Source organism: Aythya ferina (genome assembly GCF_964211825.1).
Source record: "Aythya ferina genome assembly, chromosome: 2".
Classification (NCBI taxonomy): Eukaryota; Metazoa; Chordata; class Aves; order Anseriformes; family Anatidae; genus Aythya; species Aythya ferina.
The window spans coordinates 83,223,216-83,238,911 of record NC_140297.1 but is presented as its reverse complement, the minus strand read 5'-3'; the positions used below and the strand labels follow the sequence as shown (position 1 = coordinate 83,238,911).

At 39.9% G+C, this 15,696-nt stretch overlaps 1 long non-coding RNA gene across 11 annotated transcripts in view; it reads left to right on the top strand.

Moving 5' to 3' along the window:
• Positions 1-25: 25 nt before the first annotated feature.
• The window catches only part of LOC311432375, an 89,816-nt gene continuing 74,145 nt past the window's right edge, over positions 26-15,696 (top strand). For 10 of the 11 annotated variants that reach the window (XR_014690014.1, XR_014690015.1, XR_014690016.1 and 7 more), the window contains exons 1-4: positions 26-129; positions 291-1,602; positions 6,515-6,640; positions 7,550-7,785. This is a non-coding gene — a long non-coding RNA (uncharacterized lncRNA). The remainder of the gene's footprint in view (positions 130-290; positions 1,603-6,514; positions 6,641-7,549; positions 7,786-15,696) is intronic. The other variant, XR_014690022.1, reaches the window with a different exon arrangement.

Below are 15,696 nucleotides of genomic sequence, written 5' to 3'. Positions count from 1 at the left end.
GCCGAGGCGGTGGCGGCGGCGGCGGGCGGGCGGGCGGAAGCCGCGGCCGGGGCTGTGGGCGGGGAGCGGGCCCCGCAGCGCCGCCCCTGCCCCACAGCAGCCGGGGGCGGCGCCCGGCGGCCCCGTGAGGTCGGTGCCGGGGAGGGGGGAGGAGGGTGGGGGGGGGTGTGAGGGGGAGCTTCGCGGAGGGGAAATGCGTTCTTGGGGTCGTCTTCAGAGATTTGGGGTCTGGGTGTTGTGGCCTGGTGTGGAGTTTAACTGCTTTTACTGTGTTGTTCTGTCTTCTGTAGGTATGCCTGACAGAAATGTCCGACGATGAATCACAGAGCCATTAGGATTGGAAAAGACCCCAAAATGACCTGGTGCAACCACCCCCTACCACCAATGTCACCACTAAACCGTGTCCCCAAACTCCACGTCCAGCCTCTCCTTGAACACCTCCATGGACGGTGACCCCACCACCTCCCTGCACAACCCATTCAATGCCCGACCTCCCTTTCTGAGAAGGAAGCCAGCAAACCCGCATCTCCCAGAGGGAAACGAAACATCCCAGCTGCATGCTGCTCGCTCTGAGGGTCTTGAAGCCCAGGCTGCTGGCCTGGAGGAGATGTTTCAGGTGGAGGTATGAAGGTGCAAGCTCTGCCAGTTCACAAGCAGCATCACAAGTAAGATCGCGACGTGCCTTACACGAAAAAGATAACAGCGTGTCACACTTCAGTCTGTCCTAAAACGGACCCAGATGCAAATGAGTCGTACAGCATAGGAGATGAAGTTAACCAAGAAAAGAAGGAAAGCAAAGAAAATCTTGTAAAATCGTCCCATCTATTACCCATGTGTCAGATGCGTCAAAATGCAAACCCTCACTGATGTGACATGAGCCCAGGGAGTCCGAGCAATAATTCTCATGCCGCTCACTCATGAAGTGAAGAACACCTTGTTTGGAGAAGAAACAGGCCATTTCCAGCTTGAGGAGCCCTGGCCTGCAGTGCCTGGTTCTCTTTCCTATATCATGGACTTCAGCAAATCCAGAAAGAGCAAAGGTAAAGAAGAAGCACAGTCTGTTACAACTTTTGGCCAGTGTTGCGTTTCCAGTGTTAGAACTCCAACTGTAGTTGAGGAGGTAAAAAAACAAACCTGAAGCTGAAATGGGGCCTGAAAATTGCAAAAATCAGAAGAAAGCTAGGCATGATAATAACATGGTAAGCTCTTCCTATGAAAGAAGTTTGCACCTTAAATCTGAATTCTGAGACAACACAGCATTTCTGCAACACGTGCAGTGTAGTATTGAAGTCAAAAGATGCTCATAAAATCCAGGAAAGGTATCATGACGTGGATTGCAGTCACTTGACGGTGGGTCTTAACAGAAAATCTATTAAAATCATACAAGCGCATAGTAGTAACCTACTAGTGCTTCATCTGTTAAAGTGTTCGTAATATCACAGTGTACCTGGAAAGCGCACAAAACACCACCAGAGGAAACCTCATCTCTCTCAGCACGAGAAGTGTTCATCATTATCATCATTTGAGAATGAGAAGATAGGATGTCTTCATGTAGCTTGCTGCTAGTAGTCTACATTCAATGTATCCAATGTGATTTTATCAGTAAGTCAAATACATTTTTAATTCTCATACAATTGTCTCAGCTATAAAGTTGTCAGTGCACATGACTATTTGGTCATGTGTAAATTTATTAGAGAGTTTCAGTGTGAAGTACAAATGCTTTCATGAGAAACCAAGGCAAAACATTTTAATACTGGTTGAAAAAAAAATGTAAGAAATAATTGCAAAAATTCTAAAAGGTGTTGTAAATGTCCACTTTTTGGTGATACTCCTTCATTTTGCAAAATCCTAGCTCACTTTATAGTGTGGATTCGGAAAGTTTCTAGGACTAGTTGACCGTCACATTGCAGGAATTTGTAGATTATTAGTTTTTTAATGGGTCTGTAATGTTACTGAGAAATTATCAAGATTAATGTTTTTTGTTTGTTTGTTTGTTTTATTGCTAAGTTGTGTGAAACAACTAATAGGTAAATATTATCTCCCTTTATAAATGAGTAACTTAATCTGGATCTCGTAAATTAGAAAAGGACAGGATGCCAGTACTCCTCTGCTGTTTTTTACATTGATGACAAGAGTTGTCATCAGACCAAGTGTTCTTTAATTGAGCAAGGGATGAAAAACTTTAAATTGTTTCTGTTACTAATTGCAGGTGCTTTCCTCTCAATAAAGCGTTGCGTTTAGTGCTTACCTTCAAGACACTGGGTAAACTTGTGCAAAATCTGCATCCATGGGTGTCCATTTAACTGCTCAGGGTTGCAGGTGATCTGCAGTGACTGCAGATTTTCTTATTTATGTTTAGCAAGGCTGCCTTGGCAGCTGCTGCTCATACAGACCAAATTCTTGCTGCCCGGGTTGAACTGCTGGCTCAGTTCTGATTGCTCAGTAAGGCTGCTGCCAAGGAACTGCAAGTCTTTATGAAACGAGGTGGTGGCTCACAGGAGTGCTCGGAGTTTGTGGCAGTGGTTGGATTAAGCAAACCCTCTGCTTGTGGGGAATGTGGAATAACAGGGCTTCCTGTGTTCGTAGCCACGCCAGACTTTGCATCTGCATTGTGGTGTTGGGTTTGGAGGCTTTAGGTTAGATTGTGCTCGGCAGTCTAATTTTGAAGTCTTCTTGTTTATCTTTGGGAAAGGTAGGGTTGTTCTGAAACTTAACTGCTTAAAATGGCAGTGCTTAAAATTTCCACGGAAGATTGTAGCAGAATTTCTGCAGGAAAAGTAACTTTTTTTTAAAAAAAAAAGTCATTTTTAAAGCTAAAAGCAGAATGGGTTTTTTACTTCTTTGCTCACAACAGCACAGTGTCTCCATTTAGTTATATGTAACTAAGCGGGCAGCAAGACTGCAGTCCACTCTATAAGGGGTTGGGAAGAAGGGTGTAGGAGACAGCTGGAATTGTGACAGCCCCTCTCACTTCTGTCACAGTGTTTCAAAACAGAAATGGTTATAAGGGTGGAAAGCTTTATGAGTACCTATGTAAACAATACTTTCTTAGGTCAAAGGAGAGCTGTTTTGTATTGACAGTTGTATCTTTTAAAGGATAACTTCCAGTTTGTTTGAAAAAGAGATCAAAAATCCACCTCCCTTGCAACTGTAGTGAGAGGACATCCTGGGGTGATGTCTTCTGGGTTACTTGTTTCGCAATTTCCATTATGGTCGAGAAGTGATGAATTTTGAGAGTTGTAACCATTCACTGTTAACATACGCAGAAAGTTTTCTTAATTTTAACCTCCCATCTAAATAAAAGTAATTGTCAATACTTACACAAGTTGTATAGCAACAGTTTGCTGTCTGTACTGGGGATGAAGAAGCAAAAGGCCTGAGACTAATCATGCTGCTGCCCGTCACCTTTTTTGGGCTTTGAATTTTAAAAGAGAGTCTAGAACTTGCTATGAAATTCAATGATTTTATATTAAAAGCTTTACAGGAAACAGTTCGTGGTCTCGATTCCACTTACCATGAAACAGAAATCCTCTATGCAAAACCCACAACCTCCAATCAAGTTCTTTCTGGAGACCAAATTTAGACTGTCAGCAGATGCACTTTGAAGAAAATGGGCATGTGAAGCATATTGCATCTCACCACTAAAAATAGTCCTCTGAAACGTGGGTATTTTGCTTGTTTCTTAAGTATCTGTTCCTTCAGGGTTTTTCAGGCGTTCCATAATTCACATCAAAACAACTCTGCAGCAGCGGTGTCTTTTGCTAACTCATGTTTAATTGTGGCGTGAAGTCTTTGAGAGCTGCTTGTCATCCTTTTGTTGCTGCTGCTGTTCTGTCCGATGCTGGGAGAGAGGAAGGGACTGAGCACCCCTAGTGCTGAGCTGACCTTGCATTTGCCACCAGAGCCCCTGTGCTCAAATCGGGTCTTCATGATCAACAATTGCTCTTTCTTCTGATGTACTGTGCATCTGAAGCAAATTCAGCCTCATACAGCTCAGAAAAACAACACCACCAACAACAAAAAACACCACAAAACACTTTAAAACTACGCAGGAGTTAAGTTTGAACATTTATGTTAGCGCGTGTTTAATGTGGACCAGCTGTTTAGTACACAGAAGTGAAAGAAGAGAGTGCAGGGAGATACGAGGAATTGAGATGCATGGCACCATGAAATATTTGCCTTTTTGCATTTCTTTCTGCTGATTTGATTGCCTGATTGACTTGTTTTGGTAATTTCCAAAACTAATCATTTTTGGCAATTGATAATTGCTTGGTTAAGCAATTGCTTGATTGCCTGTTAGTTTATAAGAAATAATGAGTTAATAGCAGCAAATTTATCTTCAGTCTGCTTCATCTTACTCTGTGAGAGCTTTCTTCCAATCTGCAACAGGTAAGATTGGTTTGAAAGCTTTATACAGAAAAGGCTCTGTGTTATCTCATAATTCTGACTGGATCCTTCACTTGTGTGGGGAGATGACCGTGCTGTATAAAATGTCAAAGCTGAGGGGTGCTTCACGTGTGAAACTTTTCTGATTTGAACTCGGTGACAGTTTGACTGGAACATCATCAGAATTTGGATGCTTGTCAATGCAGGCCGGCTTTGTTCAAACCACAAATTAGATCCATGTTTGCAAAGAGTTTGGTCTCTCTCTGATTCCTCTTGTGCACTGAACGATGCCAGAGGCACACGTTGCAGTTTGTACCATTAGCAGCTCCAGCTCCTCCGAACTCAGCCTGCAGCTTCCCAGACCTGTGGTGTTTGGACCAGGGCTGTGTGGAGAAACCTGTCCCTGCTTCTCCGATTTCTGACTGCTGTCTTCAGTTAATGAGGTTACCTGAAGCTGGGTGAATCTGACGAGGAACTATTTAGCAGCCTATCAATCAATATATATATTGGATTTAGTTCCATCAAATATGGGTAACTTCAACATTTCTTAAATCATAAAGTGACTTTCTAAGGACACCCTCCAGCTTTGTCCCTTGCTGAGGGAGCTGAGCGATCTTGCAGAATCTTCACACCCTCAAATCTGACTGTTTAATTTCAATTGTAATAGTGGTAGAGGCTATGCATCTAACAACAGCTCCTCTCCATGCTGGTAAATGTTCCTCAACATTATGTTAAAGAAAGGTAATTCCTCAAAAAATTATTGTTCATGATGTTTTAAAGTGGAAGCAGTAAGAGTGTGGCTTTTATTTAAAAAGCCCTAATGACCCATGGCTTGCAGGAACACTCTAAGCATTTTCAGATGGTGTTTTCCATAAGAAGAGCTGAAAGGCATGCTCCTGATGCAAAAACCTGTCTTGGTTTGGCCTCTTCACAGCCTCTGGAAAGTGCAGGGAGCAATGAAGAGACTTTACTGTAGGAAGCTAATTGTGCTTTGTGCTTTAGGGAGGGAGGACTAAGAAAACTTGACGGTTTTCTTTGGTCCCAAATGTTTTGAATTCATTCATAGAGAGCATTTTAAAAAAGCTGGATACTGAAGACTGGTGGAGTTGGAAAACCTGTGAGAAGTTGCTAGAGGTCAGGATGAGATGGGTAGGTGAACTTGAGCACAATTTTACAAACACAGAAACTGCAACTGGGACTGGGCACAGCACACAGCGTAAAATAAAGTGGCAAGTCTCGGAGAATGAAAGTGCCTTAGGATACAGGGTGGTCTGAAGCTGAGGGAAAGGATTTTGAGTCTCAAATAAGTGGACCAGCAGTAATAGAAGAGGGTAAAAGATTGCAGTTATCAGCAATTAATTCAAACATCAGAGGTTTCTGGTGTGTGTAAGGGTTTCAGCAATGCCAGCGGGCCCAAAGATGTTTAGATGTAGAGCTTAGTGATACGGTTTAGTGGAGGACTGGTTAGTGTTAGGTCAGAGGTTGGACTCGGTGATCTTGGAGGTCTCTTCCAACCTAGGTGATTCTGTGATTCTGTGATCCCCATTGTGAAATCTGGAATTTCTGTCTGAACTTCTTAAGTACGTTGTTTCAAAAAGTAAAGCCCAAGCCATACCAAGAAGTTTGTTTGTTTGGTTGTTTTTTTGTTTGTTTGTTTAAAAGCAAAAGCTCACAGTAAAAGCTCCAAAGTCAGATACTCATCTTCTGCGTGGGTGTGTAGGTACATTTTAAAAGTCTTCAGTTGCCTGCCTGCATACAATCTTTCTTTCTTTTTTGTTATCCTTCCCAAATTCAGTGCAAGAATGAATAGTGCTTTAGTAGTTTTTTTTAGTGAGTGTTGAGTGTATAGGCAGAAAGCAATGAAATTAAGGTTACCAAGGCAACTTTGATTATGGCACTTCCTAATTATTTTATTTCTTGGCTTAGCAAATTTAATGAGCTGGGGGTTTTATTGTGTTTTAATATAGGATTTATTTAGTGTTGAGGGAGATATGTTGGGAATCTGCCTTAACGTATTAAAATAAGTTACCAAAAATCCATTGGCTTTCCCAAGATGTGGTGTAGGCTCTTGGTGACCAGCCTGTGAGACCATGAAGCACATTGTTACATGCACGGATTTGTTCCTTAGGTCCTGTGACGTCTAGACCCTCTAGGGTTGCCGGGTTTGCCTCCATCAGGACATCCTAACATATACGCTGCATTGGTTGATGATGTATTGATCACCAGAGCTGGCACACACGGCATAGAGGGTGAGGTAAGTGTTTGTTCATAACGCTTACTTGCGTATACGATCTCAAAGAAGACGTATGACATGTTAAAGTTTTTGCTGTTGCTTTTTGATCTATAAATGTTCACAATTGAGGAGACCTAGAAAGCACGAGTTTTTTAAATGTGCATTTTTAGATACAGCTTTTGTATGATAAAAACATTTAATTTGATAAAACCAATGGATTCAGATCAAACGAGATTCTTGAAAATCGTGGCTCTCTTCTCTACTTTCTCATTTTTAAAAAAGCAAGGATGTTTATTGTGGCAACAAGCGTGTCAAAGACAGCAGAAACTTTCCGAGTGTTTTTATATTGCCATTATCACTTGTGCTTATTTCACCTCCTTTTTCTCTTTGTGCAGAGCAGCACCATAGCAATTCTGTGATGGAAGTGTGCATACAGAATGACAGTCTGTTCTTTCAGGGTGTGTGTGAATGGCAGTTAAACATTCCTGGAAGTCATCTACTATTTATATGTGCGAACATAAAATAGACCATTTACTTCCTCAACATCAGCAACTTAGATCTAATTCTGCCCTACAGTTAAAAATCAAATGGCTTGTCTAGCTCTTCGGCTCTTCTGGGAAGCTTTTTTTTTTTTTTCTCCCCTTCTGTGTGTGTTTGTGTGTTTGTTTCACAAACATAACCTAGAATGATCTGCAAGGGTTTTTTTTTTTGTTTGGTTGTTTTTGTTTTCTCTTAGTGGACTGATTTATGAAGGTTACAGTATTTCAAAAGTCCCTTTAAAACTGTCTTTTGAAGATACTTTTGAAAGTATCTTACCTGAAATTAAGTCTTTTCGGTCATTGATGGTAATGTAAAATATCAGTTGATACTGTATTTTTGGGTTTCTTTTTGAATTAGCTTACTTAATTTAGTTCTTTCTTGACAATCTAGAGCAGAGTTGAAAGAACATGTGAAAAACCACAAAACTTCTCCAGCCTTTTTGTGTTCAATTTGTGGTCGAGTATTCAAAACCAGACATCAGATGAATGGACATCGCAAACAAATCTATTAGAAAACGCAAATTAAAGAGAGGAAGAGATGAAGGCTGAAGATAATCCCGTGTGGTCCAACACAAAAGCAACTGGAAAGAAGAGTTCAAGTGAATTTGCATGCAGTACCTGCAGTCGGTATGGCCCGTATTATAGCAAAATTCTCTATTCCGCTTGATATGCTCCAATTAATTCTGTAGATCTTTACTGCAGAATCATAGAATGAATGAATCAAAGAATCACAGAATGGCCTGGGTTGAAAATGACCTTAAAGGTCATCTAGTTTCCACCCCCCTGCTCTGGGCAGTGTTGCCAACCACTAGAGCAGGCTGCCCAGAGACACATCCAGCCTGGAACAATTGATAATGTGGCACACTTATTTCCTTACTCACCTATTTTTACAACAAAGATTTCCACAGATAGCCTGAATGAAAATAAGGTACCCTATCCAAATAATTGTGTCTTCTACTTGTCTTGTGATGGTACCAGTCTTTTTGAATAAAGCAGGCAGGAGCTGTTTGAAAGGTGTTTCTAAAGCTTGCATTTTATTCAAGCAGTAAGAAAGAACCACTGAGATGTGCTCATTGAAGTGGCAAGAGATGTGTACTCTTGTGCACGTGTGAGGCTTTTCAGAGTCCTGCACACAAACTGGATGAAAAAAATTGTGACAATGTACAGCTTTCTCTGCAGTCAATGGTATGTTTGTAATAGGCATAGTTACTGAATAATCACTTCTGTCAATTAATGCAGAGTTCAATTTATCTGCAGCTATGAGTTCACACTAAGACTTTGCCTGATCTCAAGTGCATCCTCTCTTCTGAAGAGAACTTAAGAAAGCATTTGATGCTTTTATGTTGTTCAGAAAAGATCCTTTGGTAGCCACCTGTCCATGACTTAACATCACACAATATTCTAGTGATAGTTTTCCTACTACTTAGGTAAAGGACTTAATGAATGTTCTGTTTCTGAAGGTTTCTTCTAAGTATGTGAGTTTGTTTTTGAGGTTGTTTTATTTGTGATGTGTGACCATACGTTATATGCCTGTTATATTACTAGAAAACTTTTTCACAATACACACCTACTGTTTAAGTAGAGAAACCACTTTCTGACTTTTAAAGTTATGTACAGTAATCTAAATAATTCACATTTTCACGGATTTTTCCCAAATAGTTTCTTTACCCTGCTGTTTGGTAGGACTGAAATAACTGTCTGTAATGAATCTGGATTTCCTGTTTTAAAGTCATTATTGCTCACGTGGAAAGAAATAAATACGTTTTAATTGCTTACTGAAATTGGTATAATAAAAAAGAAAAAGAATTTGGGCTTGGATAGTCAAAGGCCTGATTACTTCTAATGAACTAGCAGCATTGCTAATAGATACAGAATAGACTGACATGCTGGTGATGTACCTTTCACATAGGCATATTTTTTTTAATTAAGCAGTCTCTTAACAAGCCTTGTCATAGTCAAAGCACATTCCAGCCATAACAAATTGTGCAAACAGAGCAGTCAGACAAGTTGCTCTTACATTCACAGCGAGGTATTTTGACATAACTTGTCTCAATTTTGAAGTGTTTGAGAAGTATATTTGTACAAGGTTAAGCATTTGACATTCTTACATCATTACAACTGTTGGTTCTAGCAAGTGGACTATGGCAACTCAGATTTAGTGTAAGGTTACTTACAAAATGTGATGTTATCTGATGTAAGTGTAACACCTCTGATTCAGAAGTAAAAGGTGTGTTTGCAGAAGGGGTCTCTGGAACTATTCCCCAACAATCCTTCCAAATACAGCAAATAAGGAATTTACTTGAGTTTTTCATACCTCATTCTCACATGAGTTTTGCTGTGCTATCTGTCCAGCAAAGCAAGCTTCGAGCTAACCCTGTTTCTTTCTTACAGCCTCTTTGAAAGGCATGCTAGCAGAACTGCTAAGTATCCGTGATGAAAGATAAGAAGACGGCCACAGGCTTTCCCCTAAAGATTCGCCTGAGAATCTGTGGCAGCTCCTGTACAGCAGAATCTGTTGTGAACTGCAGCCAATTCAGTGCTGTGCTCAGGAGCTTAGGTTAAATCGCTGATGGCAGAATGGCACACAGATAATCCTGCTGTGCTGGCTGTGCCTCTGAATGCGCAGAATGTGCTGCTGTGCACAGCTCCGGAGTGCCAAAGCAAGCAGCCTTGCTTTCCCTGCTTCCTAGAGTTGTCTCTCATTATGCCTAAATTAACAGCTCGTTTGGGAAATATATTTTAGTGTTTATTGATGCTTCAAAATTAAAACTTAAAAAAAATAATCCGAAGCCTTTAAAATGAAAAAGATCTGCTGTCCCAAGGCTGAGTCGTCTGAGAAATGGAGGTAACGGTGTGCAGGGACCAGCTATTTTCCTGTCTTCTTGTTATGTTTGTTTTGTTTTCCACAAGGGGGCAGCAAAAGAGCAACATAACCCTGGCTTTTTCAAGGGCTTTTTCAGTGTTCCTTTTTGACTGTATACCTACCTCAGCGTAGGCTACCTACTCTTGTCAGAGATCCAGTTTAAAATTATAATTTCTACCTAACTCATGTGATACAAGGATAGCTGTAATACATGAATTAGATGTCTTCATTCTTTTCAGTTTTAGACAATAGAGTTTACTTAGTAAAATCGAATTTGAATTTATACAATTTTAGGAAAAAAAGGTAGCTCCATGTGAAGGCTTAAGATTTTTGACTATGACATTGGGTGTATGTATATTTTAAAGGACAAGATAGTAGAACAACAGAACGCCATGACATACTCCATGACATTATAAGTTAGTCACCTAAGTCTTGCTCATGTTTTTCAAATATCTGGTATTTTCTACATTCAAGTTAAATTAAGGTAATGTTACAATTCAAAATAATGCTCCCTTGGCCATTTTTCTCCCATCAGAAAATAAGGCTGAGAGTACATTAAATGTAGAGATAATTTTAATTCACATATTAATTTAGTACGAGGATGGCTCTTGCTTTCTTCCAACAGTGTATGCAAGTTAAAGACTTCAATTCAAAGGGAGTAGTAGAGCTACTAAACAGTATAACCAAATTTTATTGCCTTCTTTCAGCTATGAAGTACAGTTTTTATAACCTAAAACTTTATGGAGACATGCCATATTATCAGTTTTGGAGAATAGTGTTTTCTAACTACATGGGAAAATGTTGGCATACCTAATGTCTTGACTTTCTTGAAAGTGTGTGGCCATAATTCTATTTACATTACAGAAGAAGTAGTTAGCAAAAAATGGCAGAGAGAGGGCAGTCTAACCTCTTCAGTTGCTGAGTTTTATCTGCTAGAGTGGCTTCTGTGATGATCAGCTACCTATAATCAGTGTTCAAAGGCTAACTGGGAAGAATGAAACTGATTCTTGACAGTCTTGCCTGACTGTTTTGTTAATTTTGTAAGTGTTATAATGGGGGGGGGGGAGCCTTTATTGAGCCTAAAAATCTGATGAAGTATATTCATGATAATCCATTCTGTTCCAAAACCCAGAAAAACCCTTTGCTCTTAATGTGCCTGACTTGCCCAATGTTTCAAATAAGGCTTAGTGAGATCTCAAGGATGACAGGTTGAAAAATCCATACTACAGTTCCAGGTTCGTTTGGACTTTTGGTCCTTAGCCCATGAAGATCTCCTAGTAACACAGTCCTTCTTTTCTCATGAAAGAAAAAATGACACACCGGTATCTGTGGGTAGTTTGCACTACAAACACTGCATGTGATGGGCACTGTCCACAACATCAGAATTCCAAAGTCTGTATTTAAAGCTGTTACTTTTGTTGAGGCATCTCTGCTTAAACTTGCTAAGGAGTGACTGAAATAGCCAGAAAATCCAAATAGCTCTACTCTTCTACAAAGCATTTAATCCACTAACAGGGAAAGGTTGTTCTGCTATGTCACTGTGAAAGACATCCTCTGAATGCATAAAAGTACACTTTTATTTCTGATTTCAATGAATAGAAATGGTAACAAAGAATGTTTTCCCAGTCTGTTAATCAGCACATTATATACATTAAAACTACCGTGCTTGTGTTAGATTCACAAAGATATTACAGAAATCAGCCTCTGCATTTTTGGTCTCTGTTTTGTAGTGCTAAAAAAGTTCTGTCTATCCTGTAGGAGCTGAGAATCTAGATCTTTCACAATGTGAAAGCCTTTTTGTGATAGCCTTTCCCCATGAGAGAACACAAATGTTTAGGGAAGAGGGGAAAAATTAATGCAAAGAGTTATTCAGAATTGTACTGCTCGCCTTTCAGAGTTGGCTTTCATCTTGAAGCCCACTGTTTAAATCCCAGACTTTTCCGTATAGGCCCTTGGTTTTACTGAGATTATTGTTTTAGCTTTCACACCTTCTATGTATCAAACACTTCAACAATTCCCCTAAGTACTTTAGTTCCCTCATGCAAATTAAGGGCTTTTATTCTTTAAGCAATGTAAGCTTTATTTCTCTGGTGTGAAGCTTTATTTCTCTGGTGTAAGAAAGTATTAAGCTACACAAATAATTGGGGATTAAGCCAAGTCCCCTTTTGCATCTTTCTTGTTTTGAATCCTATTACATAAAATAACAGCCGTATGATTCAGTCTTTCTTTTGAATTAGCAGAAATACTTTTACCAGTAGAAGTCTTGAGCATTATATAAACTAATTTCATTGTTTTCTAAAATACGTTGTTTGTAAGATGGCAGAACTTCAATGGCCTTCACAAATGTGTCATGAAAATAACTGTGTTTTCATTATGGAGTGTTTAAAGAATGAGTAACCCTGTTTATTACATCTAACGTGAATGTAGTGCGTGTAGTTAGAATTAGTATTTACTTGGTAGTTAATTATTTACAGCTATGATTTGAAAGGGAATTGTTTCATTTTGCTATGTTGATCAATAATCTGGATAGAGGGGTAAGCACCTTTTAAACCTGCTGTAGTTAACTTCCACAGGACAGGGATTTTGAAGTTGTTCTCTGCTTATATTTCTCCCTTTGAAATTATTGTGTTATAGATGTGCATTACAGACTTGAATTTGTGAACAACCAGTGCTTCCTGTATTTTTGCTGAGCTTTGAGGAACTTTAAATGCTTGAGGCATAGAGTTAAATGGTTTTGAGGTATTATAAGCATGGTGTGGGGAAGAATCTGGCAAATCGAGGAATTTGGAACAGTAGATCTATGATCTGTAAATGTTTTATGATTTTGTTTCCTAGGAATCCTCTCTTTGTTTACAAGCACATGGAATGCTGACACATATTATTTTTCCATTTGGAGAAATTCCACTTGCAGGTCTGAAAGTGTAACAGGTCATGCCATAGAGAAGGTAGGGTCTGTATTTCTCACGCAGAGAAAAAAACTCTAAGAAGTGTAGGCAGACCATTCAAGCAGGAAAATCCAACAATCCAATGTGATCCTGCTGCGCTGTACAGTATTGGCTGCTAGTGAATTCCTTCAACACAGGAAGCTATGTCATTCTGGGAATATAACTAGTTGAAAGATCATAAAATAATAACTGAATTACTTGACTGTAGACAGGTCTGATAGGAATCTTTATGCTCTCATCCCTCCCGTAATGATATCAGTATTTCCTATATAAATTATAAGCTCAAATACTCGTGATAATAATCATCAAAAACCTGAATTAACACACTAGCTGAGAAATATCATCCCTTCAGACCACTTATACAGGAAAAATAGATGACGATTTTCCAACTCTGACAAGGTTCATTTCCTTTCTGTCAGGAAGTGTTCTCAAAGTTAGCTTTGCAGGGACACATGGGAATACATGCTGGCATCAAAGCCTTTCACTACCTGCACTATGAGTCCTAAACAAGTCTCAAGGCCTCTCTGATACAGCATGTATGAATTTGTACAGGTGGATTACATGTGTGTCTTTTTTATGTTACCACTTGAACTACTTAAGGAAAAAAAAACAACAACTGTACAGTCAAATGTTGAGTGCTGTTTAAGGCAAAAACTGAGTGCTTCTTTTATGCTGTGGAAAGGATCTCTCAAGAAAAGGGGTATTTTTTATTTTTTATCAACTGGTATTTCTTCCTCTTATGTTGAATATGAAACAACCAAACAAAATCAGATCCTGATTTAACAAAATGAGCAAATTTTTAACTAAATTATTTCTGTGGCCTATCCCTTAAGGATATGTTTGTGTTGCTTCCCTGAATATGGGTGTACTTTAGGAAATCCTGGCTTAGGATCTATATTCAGAAGACACTTGTGACAAAGTATAGGTATAACTAAGACAAGAACAGCTTGTATCCCTGGCACGTTAACTGAGCAAGGTGTCCTTGCTAGTTTGGAGGGATGTGGACTTGAATCAGATGATGATTTCTTATTCTCTATTGGTACACCATGAGCAGAAAAGAATGGGAATGCCTTTGCAAAACTTTTGAAATCAACTTGCACATTTTTGTACACTTCAAGATTCTTTTTAACATTATAGATTGATTTTTGCCTGCCTTGGCTATATTCCCTTTCATTTTCTGATGTGTTTCCTACTTGAGAGTTCTGTTTCAAAGTTCAACCTTGAGCCTGTTGGAAGGCCCAGCCTCTGCCTGACTGATGCTGTGTTTGCTTTTTTCCTATCTTAGTCAAGTAATTTGTTTACATACACTTTATATTACCACGGTTATATCAAGTCTGTCATCACGCCAAAATGAAGGCATTTGTATTTAGAAATCCTGAGTTTGCACAGAACATACTTTCTATCACTGCTTGGAGCTTTTGCTCCATCTTGCAGGTATTCAAAAAGTGAAGTCTTTCTCCGTTTTTGAGCTGAGCATTTTGTGAGATCTGTAAGTTTGTTTAATGGGAAGAATAGCACGGGAATGTGTTGCATTAATGGCCTTCTGAAATCTGCTCTGTAAAGTGAGTGGGTGGGCAGGACAGTGGAGAGGCAATTACCTGCTTGTGAGAATATTGAGATAAATCCGCCTGTGGAGAACTCATCCCATAGCATAACAAATAGGAGACCTCCACTTTCGCCCATGTTGAGGAGATGAACTTTTCGGCAGGTTTAAGGACCGAAACGCTCTTGCAGGGGTTTGGCAGGAGTACGGCGTGCCTTGACTTGGGTAACATGGGCGCTGCTCCCTCTTGCAGCGCTGGGAGCACGGCAGGAGGGGAGGGCAGGCAGCTGGCTGGCAGGCAGCGGAGGCGTGAAGGAGGCTGCCAGACGTCACACGCTGCTGGGACAGATGGCTCCACGTCTATGCGGCAGCGAGTATGCCGCCTCTCGAAAGGCAGGCGTGTGCTCTGCTCAGTATTCTTGGCCTGTGTGGAAGGCAACTGGCTTCAAAAGGTAGAGGGAAAAGACCGTGATATATACATGTAAAGGTGAGATAACTGGTGACAGCTGGGAAGTTGACTAGACGCTGTGGCCTGGCACTGTTAAAGGTATTCAGGTGTATGAGTAGACACATGACCAAACCCATCCTCAATAAATGAAACTTCTGCCAAAAAAATGAATAAAATCACTGTCTAGAAGAAGGATTGCAAACCCAGAACAGTTCCCTATCGCTTGTTCTGCCACTGACTTGCTATGTAACTTTCTGCAAATGCATGTAACAACTTTTGGGAAGCTGCTTGTTACCTGTGGAAAACGTAGTCTGTTATCTGGCCATCTGACAATTGCTCCTGAAAATGTCCTCAGCCTTTTCCTGTTTGCTTCTCCATTGACAATTGGGAGTAAACATTAAAAAATAAAAATAAATCTCCATGTTATGCTGACCCTGTAATGAGTACACAATGTTATATCCTCTGTGTTAATTCTTAATAGATAACACTAATAAAACTGAAGTGCTGTACACTGGATAAACTGTACAAGTAACTGGAGTTACTTGTAATAATGTTGCCTTAAAATGCTGTCTTGAGAATTATTACTGTACCAGGGTTATTGTTAGGACTTCAGTTCTTAAAATCTGTTCATTTTTCTTTATTTTTACCTTGAAGTTATTTACTTGCTTTGTGCTTGATTTTGAAGATGAAGATAAATTTGCCCATTTGGGGTTGGACTAGATGGTCCTCCCAACATCAA